The 13,064-nt window shown below is 42.3% G+C and overlaps 1 long non-coding RNA gene across 5 annotated transcripts in view; it reads right to left on the bottom strand.

Annotated features, from left to right (window-relative positions):
• Window positions 1-13,064, bottom strand: part of LOC112641534 (uncharacterized) — a 68,525-nt gene that overhangs the window by 23,916 nt on the left and 31,545 nt on the right. For 2 of the 5 annotated variants that reach the window (XR_004804167.2, XR_004804165.2), the window contains one exon: window positions 5,514-5,859. The exons of the other annotated variants lie outside the window; for them this stretch is intronic. This is a non-coding gene — a long non-coding RNA (uncharacterized LOC112641534). Of the gene's footprint in view, window positions 1-5,513; window positions 5,860-13,064 lie in introns of those variants that run through there. 5 annotated transcript variants of the gene reach the window in all.

Genomic DNA, 13,064 nt, shown 5'->3' with positions numbered 1-13,064 from the left:
GGAAGTTTATATTTGGAACTCTTTGTTTTTGTTTTTGTTTTTTTTTGAAGATTTTATTTATTTATAGAGATGCAGAGAGAGAGAGAGGCAGAAACACAGGCAGAGGGAGAAGCAGGCTCCACGCAGAGAGCCTGACGTGGGACTCAATCCAGGGTCTCCAGGATCACACCCTTGGCTGCAGGCGGCGCTAACCCGCTGAGCCACCAGGGCTGCCCTATTTGGAACTCTTTTGAATGTGAATCTTGGCCCCAAATTTGGCACTTCACTTCCCTTTAGGCCCCAGGTCATTCTCCTTGGTCGCTCCACATGCAGTCACCAGGTTCTGTTAATTCATTCTTCCATTAACTGTCTCTCTTCTGTCCACCCTTCCCTGTCACTGTAAAAGGTGTCGCTTAAGAGGGTTCAGTCCCCTTGTGATCTCACCGCTGAATGTGTGCAGTGGGGATTCCCACTGGTCCTTGCTTAGCCCACACTGTTCTTTCTGCATTTTTGCTGAAATCTTTACTTGAAACTCTTCCCTGGCTCCCCTTTGCTTACTGAACCAAATCCAGATTCTTTAGATTAACATTCAAGGTCATTTCATTCTGTCTGTTCCCCACCCCCAGTCTTCTGTCTTCCTCCACCCTTGTGACACCTTTGCCCTGGTTACACTGGGAGGTGTCACCTTCTCCCATGCAGGCCTTGGAGTTTCCTGCCCAGCTGTCCTTGCCCTCGCTATTCATTCTTCCCAGTATGCCCCCTTCCCTACTACTCGTGTCTCATTGTTCATATTCCTCCTGACTATATATTCAACCAATGTAACTTGCTAGGCATTTTACTAAAGATGCCCTGGCAGATGGAAACACATCCCTGTCCTGCAGGACAGGATAGGCACACAAGTAGCTGGAAGTCTAGGTAATTTACACTAAATGCCAGATCACAAAAACTTAGGAATTCAGAGAAGACAAATACTTTGAGCAATAATCACAGAAAATTTCCTTCAAGGAAATTAAGTCAAACTTAACTTCCTTACAGAAGTCAACCTACCTCCCAGTAGCCTAAAGAATGATGGTGTGTGTATGTGTGTGTGTGTGTGTGTTAGAGATGTGAGTCAGGGCATCTAAGAACAATTCCTCTAGTTTATAAAGAGAGCTTAGTGAACTCCTTGGTGACCAGTAACACTTCTTCATCTGTTTAATAGCTTATTTAATAAAAAATTCTTATTTTGTAATTCAGAAAAAAGACACTACATTATCTCAGAGTTCAGGAAGTTCAGAGGGGAAAAATGCTACGTGTAGCTCACACAGATTCTGTGACATTAAAAGGCAAGATGTATATGTATTTACTACCTGACTCTAAAAGGGAAAATGATTGAAAGTTTCAGAAATGAAAATCTAGCCCCATGAAGCCTAACTATTGCTACAAGAAATAAAAAGAATGGAATGTAAAAACACTGATGTGTCATCTTTATCTTTGCACTCCCAATTCCTAAACCAGCAGTAGGTACTTGGTAGGGAAGTATTTGGCTCTCTATATTTGTTCATAAGTTACTGAAAAAGTGGAATAGAAAATTTTTTATTTGATTTTGGAACTTGGGAAATATGCACGTGCTGGCTTACTTGGAAGAGAAGCCATATGACTGCAGCACTGACATTTTGTGGCAGCATTGGTAAATTATGGGCTAAATTTCCATGAAGACCTGACTTTTTGAACTTTGAAGTGTTCCTCATAAAGACTGTGATAGCACTTCTCTGACAATTTCTCTCGTTTCCCCCAAGGTCTTATTGCAGGAGGAGTTGTCTTGTCTTGTCTCATGGAGTTGAAGCATGAATCTCGTGAACATGAAAGAGTGAAGTGATAGTTTATTAAGTGAAAGTGAGAACAGAAAGAAAGCTCTCTAGAGTGAGAGGGGTCCCAAATGGGTTGCTCCTGAGGGCTCTGATGGTCAGTCTTTTTCAGAAACCTGACCAGGGAACTTAAATCTTGACATCACTATTGACAGCACCATGATTACTTCTCCTTTGAATATCTCATCTCTGATGTTTAACACAAATGAGGTGGTCTGGTTATGTTTCCTAATCTCTGGTTTCATTATGCCTCAGCACTTCTGGGATATTTGGTGAGCCTGACCACGTAGCCCCCTATCTATCTCTCCCTATCTGGCCCTGCTTGTTCCCTTACTCAGTCTCAACTAACAGGGTCCCCACTAATGCTTCTAAGATAGGCCATTTCCAAGTTCGTCCTCATAATGCAACTGAGGTCTTCAAACCTCCTTTAAAAATGCAAAAGCCTAGCATTAGGTGTCATCATTTAAGCTTTCAGGGCCCTCTCCAAAATGACTTTCATTCCAGGCTCTAAGACAGGTGTTTTTAAATTAGGATCTGAGGAAATATATAAATTCTTTGAAATTGTTTGTCAAAGTGCATGGACATATGCATATGTGCATCTTTTCTGAGGTGGGGATCCTTAACCTTTGACCAGACTTTCAAAAGGATCTGTGACTCTGAAAAGGTTACAAAATCCCAGCTCTGGGGTGACACAGGGCACACTGACTATTAAAAGGAGGACATGAGCTTATCATCTCAATGAATGAGAGAAACAGAAGACATTACTGAACTTCTGAACATAATGAAAGATTTGATCTCCCTCTTCTTTGCCTCTCTGCTCTTGACACACCCTCTTCAGACCCCACCCCACCCCATACCCCCCAAACTCCCTATTCCCCACCCCCACCATGGGGACTTCAAACTTCACTTGCAGATGAGTGACCATCTGCCCTTCCAAAGGTTTATGAAGGAAAAGGAGAATTTTATAGCCTCCTGGGGAGATAGGTTAATCCAAATTATCTCGAGGCAAAAGAATCAGGCTATTTAAGATAACACCTTTTTAAAAAACAACCCCCTTATTTGTCTCTGGATCAGGTGCCTGGGCTCTGCATAGGAAGTTGACAAATGATTTAGTTATGTTTTCCATTTGGGGAAAGCGCCTGCTTTTATCTCTGTGATTGCTTCTTTATTTGGCAACTCGCAAACTTATCTGTTTTCCCTAATATAATTGCCTGGCCCCTTTCCACGGCTCGCGGTAATGTCAGCAGGGCTATCTTTCCATTTTCCTCTAGAGTTTAATATTGTTTAAGCAAACGAATTGGGCTCTATTTCACTTTGCCTATTTTCCTGTACGAGACCTGGTGATCGGCTATTTGGGCTTTGCTTATTTTGTTCCTTCACAAAGTTTCATCTGTGAAGTTCCAAATATTGCTATTGCCCTCTCCCCTACCTTCTGTAGACATTTCTCTTCCTCCTATGCTGGGACAGGTACAGGTCTAGATGAGGCAGGATTTATGGGATAAATAAGGCTCAGGTCCTGTCCTCAGGGACAAACTACATTTCTGTGGCGGGAGCTACCAGCATGAATCATAAAGATTGTGCACGGGACAAGAGTGCCCTGCCAAGAAGCCAGCAGGACCTGAAATCGCACTGCCACCCTGTCTGCCAAGCCATGCACCCTGGAGCGGAGTCGTGTCTCCGAGGAGGAAGGGATACCTTTTCTTACATGCAAAAAGGCATCCGTGGGCTAGAAGCAGGCCTTCCCCTCATATACAGTTGGGCTAGAAGCAGGCCTTCCCCTCATATACAGTTGTTTTTTGTTTTTGTTTTTGGTTTTGTTTTTAAATAGCATGAAGGCCCATATTAACACTCTGGACATCCAATCAGAAGTCTTGAAACCCGGAGCACCTGGGTGGCTCAGTGGTTAAGCGTCTGCCTTCAGCTCAGGGCATGATCCCTGGGTCCTGGGATCAAGTTCCACATCGGGCTCCCCGGCAGGGAGCCTGCTTCTCCCTCTGCCTGTGTCTCTGCCTCTTTGTGTGTCTCTCATGAATAAATAAATAAAATCTTAAAAAAAATAAAAGCCTTGAAACCCACAATCTTCTCTCTGAGCCTTGTTTCCCTCCTCTGTATAATGAGGGTGCTGGATTCAAAGATCTATCAGGACCCTTTCACTCCAGACACTCTGACACTTGTCACATTTAACTGAAGTGATTCCATTCATCCATCTATCCCTTCCACACTCCCCGCCTTTCAAGAATAGGGGTCTCCAGGTGGAGAACTGGGATTAGGCCATTCTGGAAAAGAGAGGAGGCCTGGTGAGACCTTTTCCAGGAAAGTATACTCTCAGGATCTCGAGGACACGTTTCTACCTTTGCCAAAGATCCCTTCCCTCCCATCTGAGAGTCAAGGTATTCACAGGTCCCACTCCAGAGAGCAGCCATCATGTGATTATCGATGCACTGAATACAATCAGTGCCTGCAGCCAGCCAGGTGGCTCCGAGAGGTTGGAGCGGGCGTGGGCTGATCCACCCACTACCTTGACATGAAATATCATTGCTGCTCTGAAGACTGATGAACTTCTCCCTCCTAGCCCTGACCCCATGAGGGGTGGTGGGTGTTTTTACAATCAAAGCACCAACAGCCCAAATGAGAGGCAACAAGCAATTATAAATATTGGATTAAATTGACCTTGGGTCCCTGGGGAGGGCGTAGAGCCACAGCCAAGCATTAAAGCATGGAGGGTGTAGGTGGCATGCTGAGGCAGGAAGTGAGAGAGAGCTCTGCTGAGGTATTCATTCTTCTGGAAGCTCCAGCCTGGGTATTAGAGCAAGCAGGCCAGGGGGCGTCCATTCCACTGGAACCTTTTGCTTTCATTTGTCTGATTTATTTTCTCTTTCAAACCCAGCCCTCTGCCAAAGAGGATTTGCAGTGGCTAGCAAAACAAAACAAAACAAAACAAAACACATCTAAGAGTGAACTTAAAGTGAGGTGGGAAACTTTAAACCCTTACTGTAGGGAGTCATTCATTTCCTCCTACATTGGTCTACTTGCTGAACTAGCAATTCACTATGTCACATCAGCCCTGGGCTGGGTACCCAGTTTGATTCATATGGTACTTGTCATTTAGGAGTTTACCAGATGATTGAGGTGCAGGTTGTATATTAAGAAACTGGGGGAACTGGGCATCCTGGTGTAAAGACTCAGGATGGGCTGAAAGAGAAAAGACCTAGATCTTAGTCCTCCTCACTTCACTGCTTTCTGACTTGGATGGCCCCAGGGCCTCAATTTCCTCAAATATAAAACGGATGGTGGCATTAGGTCAGTAGGCGTTAGAATTTTCTAGGGAACTTGCTAAAGCTGAAGATTCCTGAGATTCCCAGAGATTCTGCTTTCAAATGTCTGCAAAGGAGGCTGGAGTCTATATTCTAACAGCCTCTTACCCCCACCTCTAAGGGAGTTCTGATGTTAAGGTCTCTGGACACGTTTTTTAAAATTTTTGTTTAAATTCAATTAACATATAGTATATTATTGGTTTCAGAGGTAGTGGTCAGCAATTTATCAGTCTTATATAATACCCAGTGTTCATTACATCATGTGTCCTCCTTAATGCCCATCACCCAGTTAGACCATCCCCCCACACCCCTCCCCTCCAGTGACCCTCAGTTTGTTTCCTATGGTTAAGAATCTCCATGGTTTATCTCTCTCTCTGATTTCATCTTGTTTTATTTTTTCCTCTCTTCTTCTATGATCCTCTGTTTTGTTTCTTAAATTCCACATATAAGTGAGATCATGGGATAATTGTCTTTCTCTGATTTCGCTCAGCATAATACCCTCGAGTTCCATCCACATCAAGATTTCTTTCTTTCTTTCTTTCTTTCTTTCTTTCTTTCTTTCTTTCTTTCTTTCTTTCTTTCTTCTTTCTTTCTTTCTTTCTTTCTTTCTTTCTTTCTTTCTTTCTTTCTTTCTTTCTTTCTTTTTATGGCTGAATAGTATGGTCTCTGGACACATTTTGAAAAACTCTGGGCCAAATACTCTAAATAAAGGATATTCTCTGAAAAAGAAAATCAATAGTTCAGTGTTAGGCAGAGGGTGAACAGATGGAAAAATAAAGGAGCCAGGGGAGCTCAGAGAAGGGAGATTTCAGTTGTGGGGTAGACCAAGTGGGTGGGGGGGGATCCTTAGAGGAGCCACAGTCAAACCATCCCTTATGTGAGGCTTGGCTCTAGCCTTTCTTCATCTGCTACTGTTAGGATGGGACCAGTTTGTTGGAATTTGGAAAACACAATTATTTAAATACATTACATTTTCATAACATTTAAAAACATTTATCAATTACCCAAACTAGAAGAGCTATAACTAAAACAGGTAGCAGGATAATGCTTAAGAGGTGATCTTTATTTGAATAAGTACAATTTTTTTCTTCCCAACTACAAAGCTCAGGGATGACTTTTTTGGTCAGGTTAAGGCACAAACGAAAAGAACTTTTAAAATGGAAAGCACAAGTCCAGTATTCAAAGCAAATACATATTTTATTCTGAAATATGAAATGTTCCAAAAATTCCTTTCACTGACTCAAGCTGAAAGACCAAGAGAAGCCTTGGATTTTTCTGTATGTGACCCTGAAGGCAAGTGTATGTGTGGGCAGTGCTTATGCTAAAACGTGGAGGCCACCCCTTGGATGGCAGTGAGAAGATGAGTGGTAACTGGGAACCAGAAATAATGTATGATTTTACACCAAGAAACTAAGGACCTAGATGATGGATTTCCATGAAGTGCTCGAAGGACTTTTATTCCTGGTGAGAGTCTAGGGACTCTTCTCCTGGTCTGGAAGAGCAGGCCCACTGGGAATCTGACAAGGAAAATGGGTGGAGGTCCCTAAGGTGGATGGCCGCAGGTTAGGAGGTGGTCAAGTTGCCCAGGGTGGTGGCATCCTCTTATTGGCAAGATCACACTGGCACTCCTGGGACAGCATCAATTATGTCATCCATCATGGTTCAGGAGAGAAGCTTCTAGAACTGGGTAGAAACTGGTTGACAGCCACAAGTTCCCTTCTAGATCCAGATCTTAAAGATCAAAGGATTCCCCCAGAAAGCAAATCATAGTTTGGGAGGTAAGAGTCAGGGCTGCCTTTGTGGGCATGCAGCTTAGACAGGCCCCATGCTTGGTTTAATGTTCTCCAGCTGCCATCTTGAAATTCTTAATAATTTCCTCTTTGAACTTGTTTTGGCTTCATAAGCACAGACTTCTGGTGGACCCACAATCTGTGGAAATTGAATGAGGCAAGGGGAATAAACAAGTACAAGGTAAGCGGTGCTTGAGGACTGAGCAGAGCTGCTGACATCCCGGAGAGGCTATGTTTTCCATTAGAGTCAGAACTTGCTTTGAACACAGAAAGAAGGTGGTGATGGTCTAAGAAACATGAATGACCAAGGAACTCTGCTGTATCTTTTTTGCTTATGCAACTTCTCTATATTTGCCAACCACTGGACACCTAAAACGATGACACAGAAGGGATGGCAAAGAAACGGTAAAAAGGGTTTCTTTCAGTTCTTCTTACTCCTCAGTAAGTCAAAGGTAGGTTGGTAGAATGAAATTTAAAAGTTTAATTAGTTTTTTTTAAAGATTTTATTTATTTGTTCATGAGAAACACAGAGAGAGGCAGAGACATGGACAGAGGGAGAAGCAGGCTCCCTACAGGGAGCCCGATGTGAGACTCAATCCCAGGACCCTGGGATCATGAATTGAGCCGAAGGCAGACGCTCAACCACTGAACCACCCAGGTGTCCCAAGTTTAGTTATTTTTGTGCAATCTTTCCACTATTCTGATAAGAACTAAACACATACACATGTATAAGCTATAAAATGAGAACTGTGTAGTTCTGGTGACTCTGCATACGTTGTAAAGGCTCTTCTTTTTGCATGTAAAAGTGCCATAGGGTAATATAAAGATGAATGATAAAATCCACACTAATGAAAAAAATCTAATGTTTCTTAACTTAGATTGATGTTAAAAAACAAATAACAAACACCAGGCCACATCAAGAGACCTCAGAAGAAAAGAAAGAGCATGTGTTTTAGTACCTCTAATGGCATTTTCCCATTGAAAAATGCCTTTTGATCAAGGGATCTGAAATTTCATTTTGCATGAAGGCAACAAATAATGTAGTTGGCCCTGGATAGAGGACACCTCCGGTTCTGGAATTCAGAGGATCTCTCTGTAGGAGGACTTGATGATCATGTCTTCCTGGAGTTAGAGTCACATGTGTTTGAGGCCCTGGTGCCTTGGTTTTACTTGTATTGGTTTCTGTCCCCAGCAAGCAGCTTGCCTTTCCCTCTAGCAAAAGCTCTTTCTACAGAGCACCAGCAGTGCACCTGCTGTCACAGACTTTCTGATCAAAAAAAGAACAATTTAGGTTTTATTACATCTCATTCCCTCCTCCCCCTCAATTCATCCTCCTGCTCCTAAATTCTCAGCTTATAAACTTTTACTTCCTCTGAGGCTGAGAACACCTGCTCTCCCTCTCCGTCATGTCCCTGCGGGGCCACGCCTCTCCACCAGCCCGGGTTATTAAGCATTTGGGCTTTGGCTGCAAGGCTGTGCGTCCATTTCCCAGGTGAGCTTTTTTTTTTTTTTTTAAAGATTTTATTTATTTATTCATGACAGACAGACACACACACACACACACACACACACACAAACACAAACACACACAGAGGCAGAGGCAGAGGGAGAAGCAGGTTCCACACAGGGAGCCCTATGCGGGACTCGATCCCCGGTCTCCAGGATCACGCTCTGGGCTGAAGGTGGTGCTAAACCACTGAGCCACCGGGCTGCCCACCCAGGTGAGCTTTGATGGAATGCTGCGTCCTAGGGTCAGTGTCCAGCTTCTCTGTGCTTCCAGCCTATGCCCAGTTGACATCACGTGACTCCGTTTGGATTGGGAATGGACTCTATTGTTAACCATTCTTCCTTTTGATGAGGGATAGCTCCTGCCTATCTCCTTTGACTCTTTCTCTTCTCACCCGGGGCCATCAGCTGTTTCAGCCTCCCAGTGTCATTTTCAGAATGGGAGTTTCATCCTCTTGGTGCAGCAGAGCTTCTTTGAGGACTTTCTGAGATTCTGATACAATTTGATTCATTTACAGAGCTCAGTATTTCATTCATTCCAATCTTCTCCCTAAGAGTTCCATGCTAGCTTCAGCCTGAGATTTTATTCTCTTGAACTGAATCCTCACCTTGCTCAGCTTATCTTTATTAGGCTTTCTTTTCACTCTCTGGAAGTTTTCTAAAATCACTGGTAAAAATGTGTGACCTTCCCACAGAGTGCCAGCTTTCCATGAATTCTTCATATTTTGCTCTTTTCAGTCCTCTAAGCAGCAAGCACATTTCCTGTGCATCTGAATTATTTCTTCAGGTCATCTGATTATATCTTTAAGCCCAGATACTTCCTTAGGGAGATGCTTTTTTAGGTCTTGATTTCCCTGAAAGATAATCTTTGCTGTGTTGATATTCTGTTCTTAATTGGAAAACCTTTTATTTTGGAAATTTCACTCCTACAGAAAAATCGAAAGATTAGTGTGATGAACATCGCATGTACTCCTCACCAGGATTCACTGATTGTTAACATTTTGCCATATTTTCTTTTTATGTATGATATATACTTTTTTTTTCTGAATCATCTGGAATCACAGATATCACAGATAGGACATTCTATCTTAAAATATTTCAGTGTAAACTTCCTGTAAATAAGACCGTGTTCACATTTCAGAAAATTAACAGTAATTCCAAAATCTAAACTATGACCTCTGTGAAAATTTCCCTGTTTGTACCAAAAATGAACGGGACAATTTTTCAATCATTTCTTTTAATTCTGCCAAGATGACTGAAAAATACTGTGCCATCTGTTATTTGATCAGTTGATATCTTCTACTCTTTAAAGAAATGAGTGTTCTCCCCCAAAGAAATGGGCAAATGTACCACTCTCAAGAAGGCAGTAAAAATTCTGTGTTCCAAGGGTACATGATAAAAATCCAGCCTGGCCTCGATTCCTCCAATGGAGGGGCCACTTGGCCACTCTTGGCGAAACAAAGTAGGTTTCATCATCTCTGTAGCTCTCAGACATGGTTGCTTTTCTGCATTTACTCTTGGCCATATTCTGAGGCACTGACTGTCCAAGTTCATGTACAATTAAGTTCCCAGACCCTTCTAACATATTTATATATTTTTTAGTCATTTCCATTCTAACAATGGACTCCTCTCCTGGGCAATGCTCCTCATATAATTCCTTTTTATTCTTCCATTCTGAATGATGTCTGGGTTAAGTTGGTCCTCTAGTAGTTTCTTCAGGAAGAGTTCCTAAAACCAATCTTTCCTAAATTCTTGCATGTTCATAAAATATTTAATTTTTTATCTTTTAAATAAAAATAATTTCATTATGATTTTACAGGAAATTTTTATTTTTTTATTTTTTAAAGATTTTATTTATCCATTCATGAAAGACACATAGAGAGAGAGACAGAGACACAGGCAGAGGGAGAAGCAGGCTCCATGCAGGGAGCCCGATGTGGGACTCGATCCCGGGACTCCAGGATCACTCCCCGGGCCAAAGGCAGGCGCTAAACCGCTGAGCCACCCAGGGATTCCCTACAGGAAATTTTTAAATAAAAATTTTAGATCACACTTTCTTTCCTTTGAAAGATTGTTAGGATTTGTTGTATTATCTTCTTTTTTTTTTTTAATTTATTTATTTATGATAGTCACAGAGAGAGAGAGAGAAAGAGGCAGAGACACAGGCAGAGGGAGAAGCAGGCTCCATGCACCGGGAGCCCGATGTGGGATTCGATCCCGGGTCTCCAGGATCGTGCCCTGGGCCAAAGGCAGGCGCCAAACCGCTGCGCCATCCAGGGATCCCTGTTCTATTATCTTCTAGCAATGAGTATTGACTTAGGTCTGAAGTCAGCAAGTCACTAATCTTGGGTTTTTTAATTTGGTTTGTTTAGAGAGCTAGAGAAAGAGAGAGAGCGAGAGAGAGAATGAACAGGGAGAGGTACAGATGGAGAGGTTGAGAGAGAATCTCAAGCAAGCTCCACATCCAGCAAGGAGCCCAACATGGAGCTTGATCTCACAACCTTTAGATCATGACCTGAGCTGAAATCAGGAGTTGACACTTAACAGACTGAGCCACCCAGGTGCCCTTAATCTCGTTTTTTGTTTTTGTTTTTTAATTTGATTGCCCCAAAGAATCTTTATTTCTGAAGTTCGTAATGTCACTAGGATAGATTTTTTTTTTTTTTTTACCACCTAGGACATTTTATTAGCATATGACAATTTACAAGGGTCCCCTGATGCAACTAGGATAGATCCTAATGATAAAAATCATTGTTTTTTTAAAATATTTTATTTATTCGTGAGACACACACACACACACACACACACACACACACACACACAGAGGGGGTGGGTAGAGACATAGGCAGAGGGAGAAGCAGGCTCTCCATGGAGAACCTGATGTGGGCCTCAATCCCAGGATCCTGGGATCACCCCTGAGCTGAAGGCAGATGCTCAACCACTGAACCACCCTGGTGTCCTGAAGCTGTCCCTTTTCAATAGCTAAATACAAGTCTTTTTTGATTTCTGGGAAGTTTTGATCAATTGTACTCTTAAATATTTGTTATATTCATGATTTCTGGGTTTTTTCCCTTCAAGGGCCATCATTTTTAGTATGTTGTATTTCCTTGACTTTTCTTTTTTTTTCTTTGTCTTATTTTTCTTTTGGTGTGATTATATACAAGAAACCACACATATTTAAGTGTACAATTTGATACATTTTAACATCTATATACACCTGTGAAACCATTTTCACAAAGAATGAGCATATTTATCACCCCCCAAATTTTCCAGTACCCTTGAGAATCCCTCCCTGTCTTTTCCCAACCTTTCCCCATTCTCATGCACCACTGATCTGGTGTCACTTTAGATTAGTTTGCATTTTCTAAAATTGTACACAAATGGTATCATACAGTATATATTCTTCTTGGCTGTTCTAACTCAGTATAATTATTGAGATATCCATGTTGTTGCATATTTCAGTAGAGGTGGTGAGGGCAAACAACCTTGCCTGATCTTAGGTGAGAATCTTTCCTCTAATCCTTTAGCTGGTTCATTCCCCATCCTCCTCAACCCCCACCCACACCACCCCCAAACCCCTCAAGTAGTTTACATGCACTTATCAGAATATAGCTGAAGACTAAGGGCCTTCAGTATATCTCAGGAGCAAGCTCTCTCTCATTCTCTCTTTCTCTCTCTTGTATTATTCTCTGAAAACTCTAGTTACCTTAGCCTCTCAGGCCTTCCAGCTCCTTACTGAACTGAGCAACCACCAGCTCTGACTAGGTTTTCCCTCTTTGGGCCATGACCTAAAATCTCTAAGTAGTAATCTGGGGCAATTGTGGGCTTCATCTTGTGAATTTCCCATCTCTTGGAAATAATGAATGCCACTGTATGATATCCAATATTTTGAACATCTTTGCTTCAAATATTTTGTCTCCTCTTTTAGATTTTTCTTTTTCTTTCTTCAGGCAGAGGGTAAATCTAGTCCTTATGATTCCATCTTGTTCAGAAGCAGAAGTCACTGTTATACAGACTTTTGGATGGATAAACTGAAGGAGGAGTGTTTCTTCTCCATCTGGTACTTGCAAGAGTTCATCCAGGAAGCTAGGTTCCAAATCAATAGGAATTTTCCCTATAAGCCAGGGATGGAAGTTTGGTTTCTACTTCTCTTCACACAGTAGGTACATCCAGCCAGTGGCATGATGCTGAGGAAAACCTCTCCTCTCCCCACTGTCACACTGAGAGTTTCCCCTTCTTCCTTCCTCAGAACCAAGCTAGATGGAGGGAAACTCTGGTTCCTGGTTTGGGCTCCCATTTCTCACTCTTCTAAGCAGAGGATTGAGGTGCTAACGCTTCAGGTGTGCCCCTCACCTCAGGTAAGTGTGCTTGGCAAACTCTCAAAATCTGCAGCCTCCACCTTCTCTGCCCTTCCCTCCCTTTCCCCTGATCTATTTACACATCTGTTGATGTTCTTTCCTTCTACTGAGAGTTTTGACTTTCTTATGGTTTGAACAGAGATAGAGTCAGAATTTGTTTCTTGTATCTCTTTGTTGCTTTTAGGTGACTTCCAGAACAGGGACACATCTAATCTACTTGAGGCTCTCATCTTCCAGCTGGAAGTCAGGGACCATACAGTTATGATGGTT

This window comes from Canis lupus, chromosome 12, assembly GCF_003254725.2.
Source record: "Canis lupus dingo isolate Sandy chromosome 12, ASM325472v2, whole genome shotgun sequence".
Lineage (NCBI taxonomy): Eukaryota > Metazoa > Chordata > Mammalia > Carnivora > Canidae > Canis > Canis lupus.
This window is presented reverse-complemented; position numbering and strand designations above follow the sequence as displayed.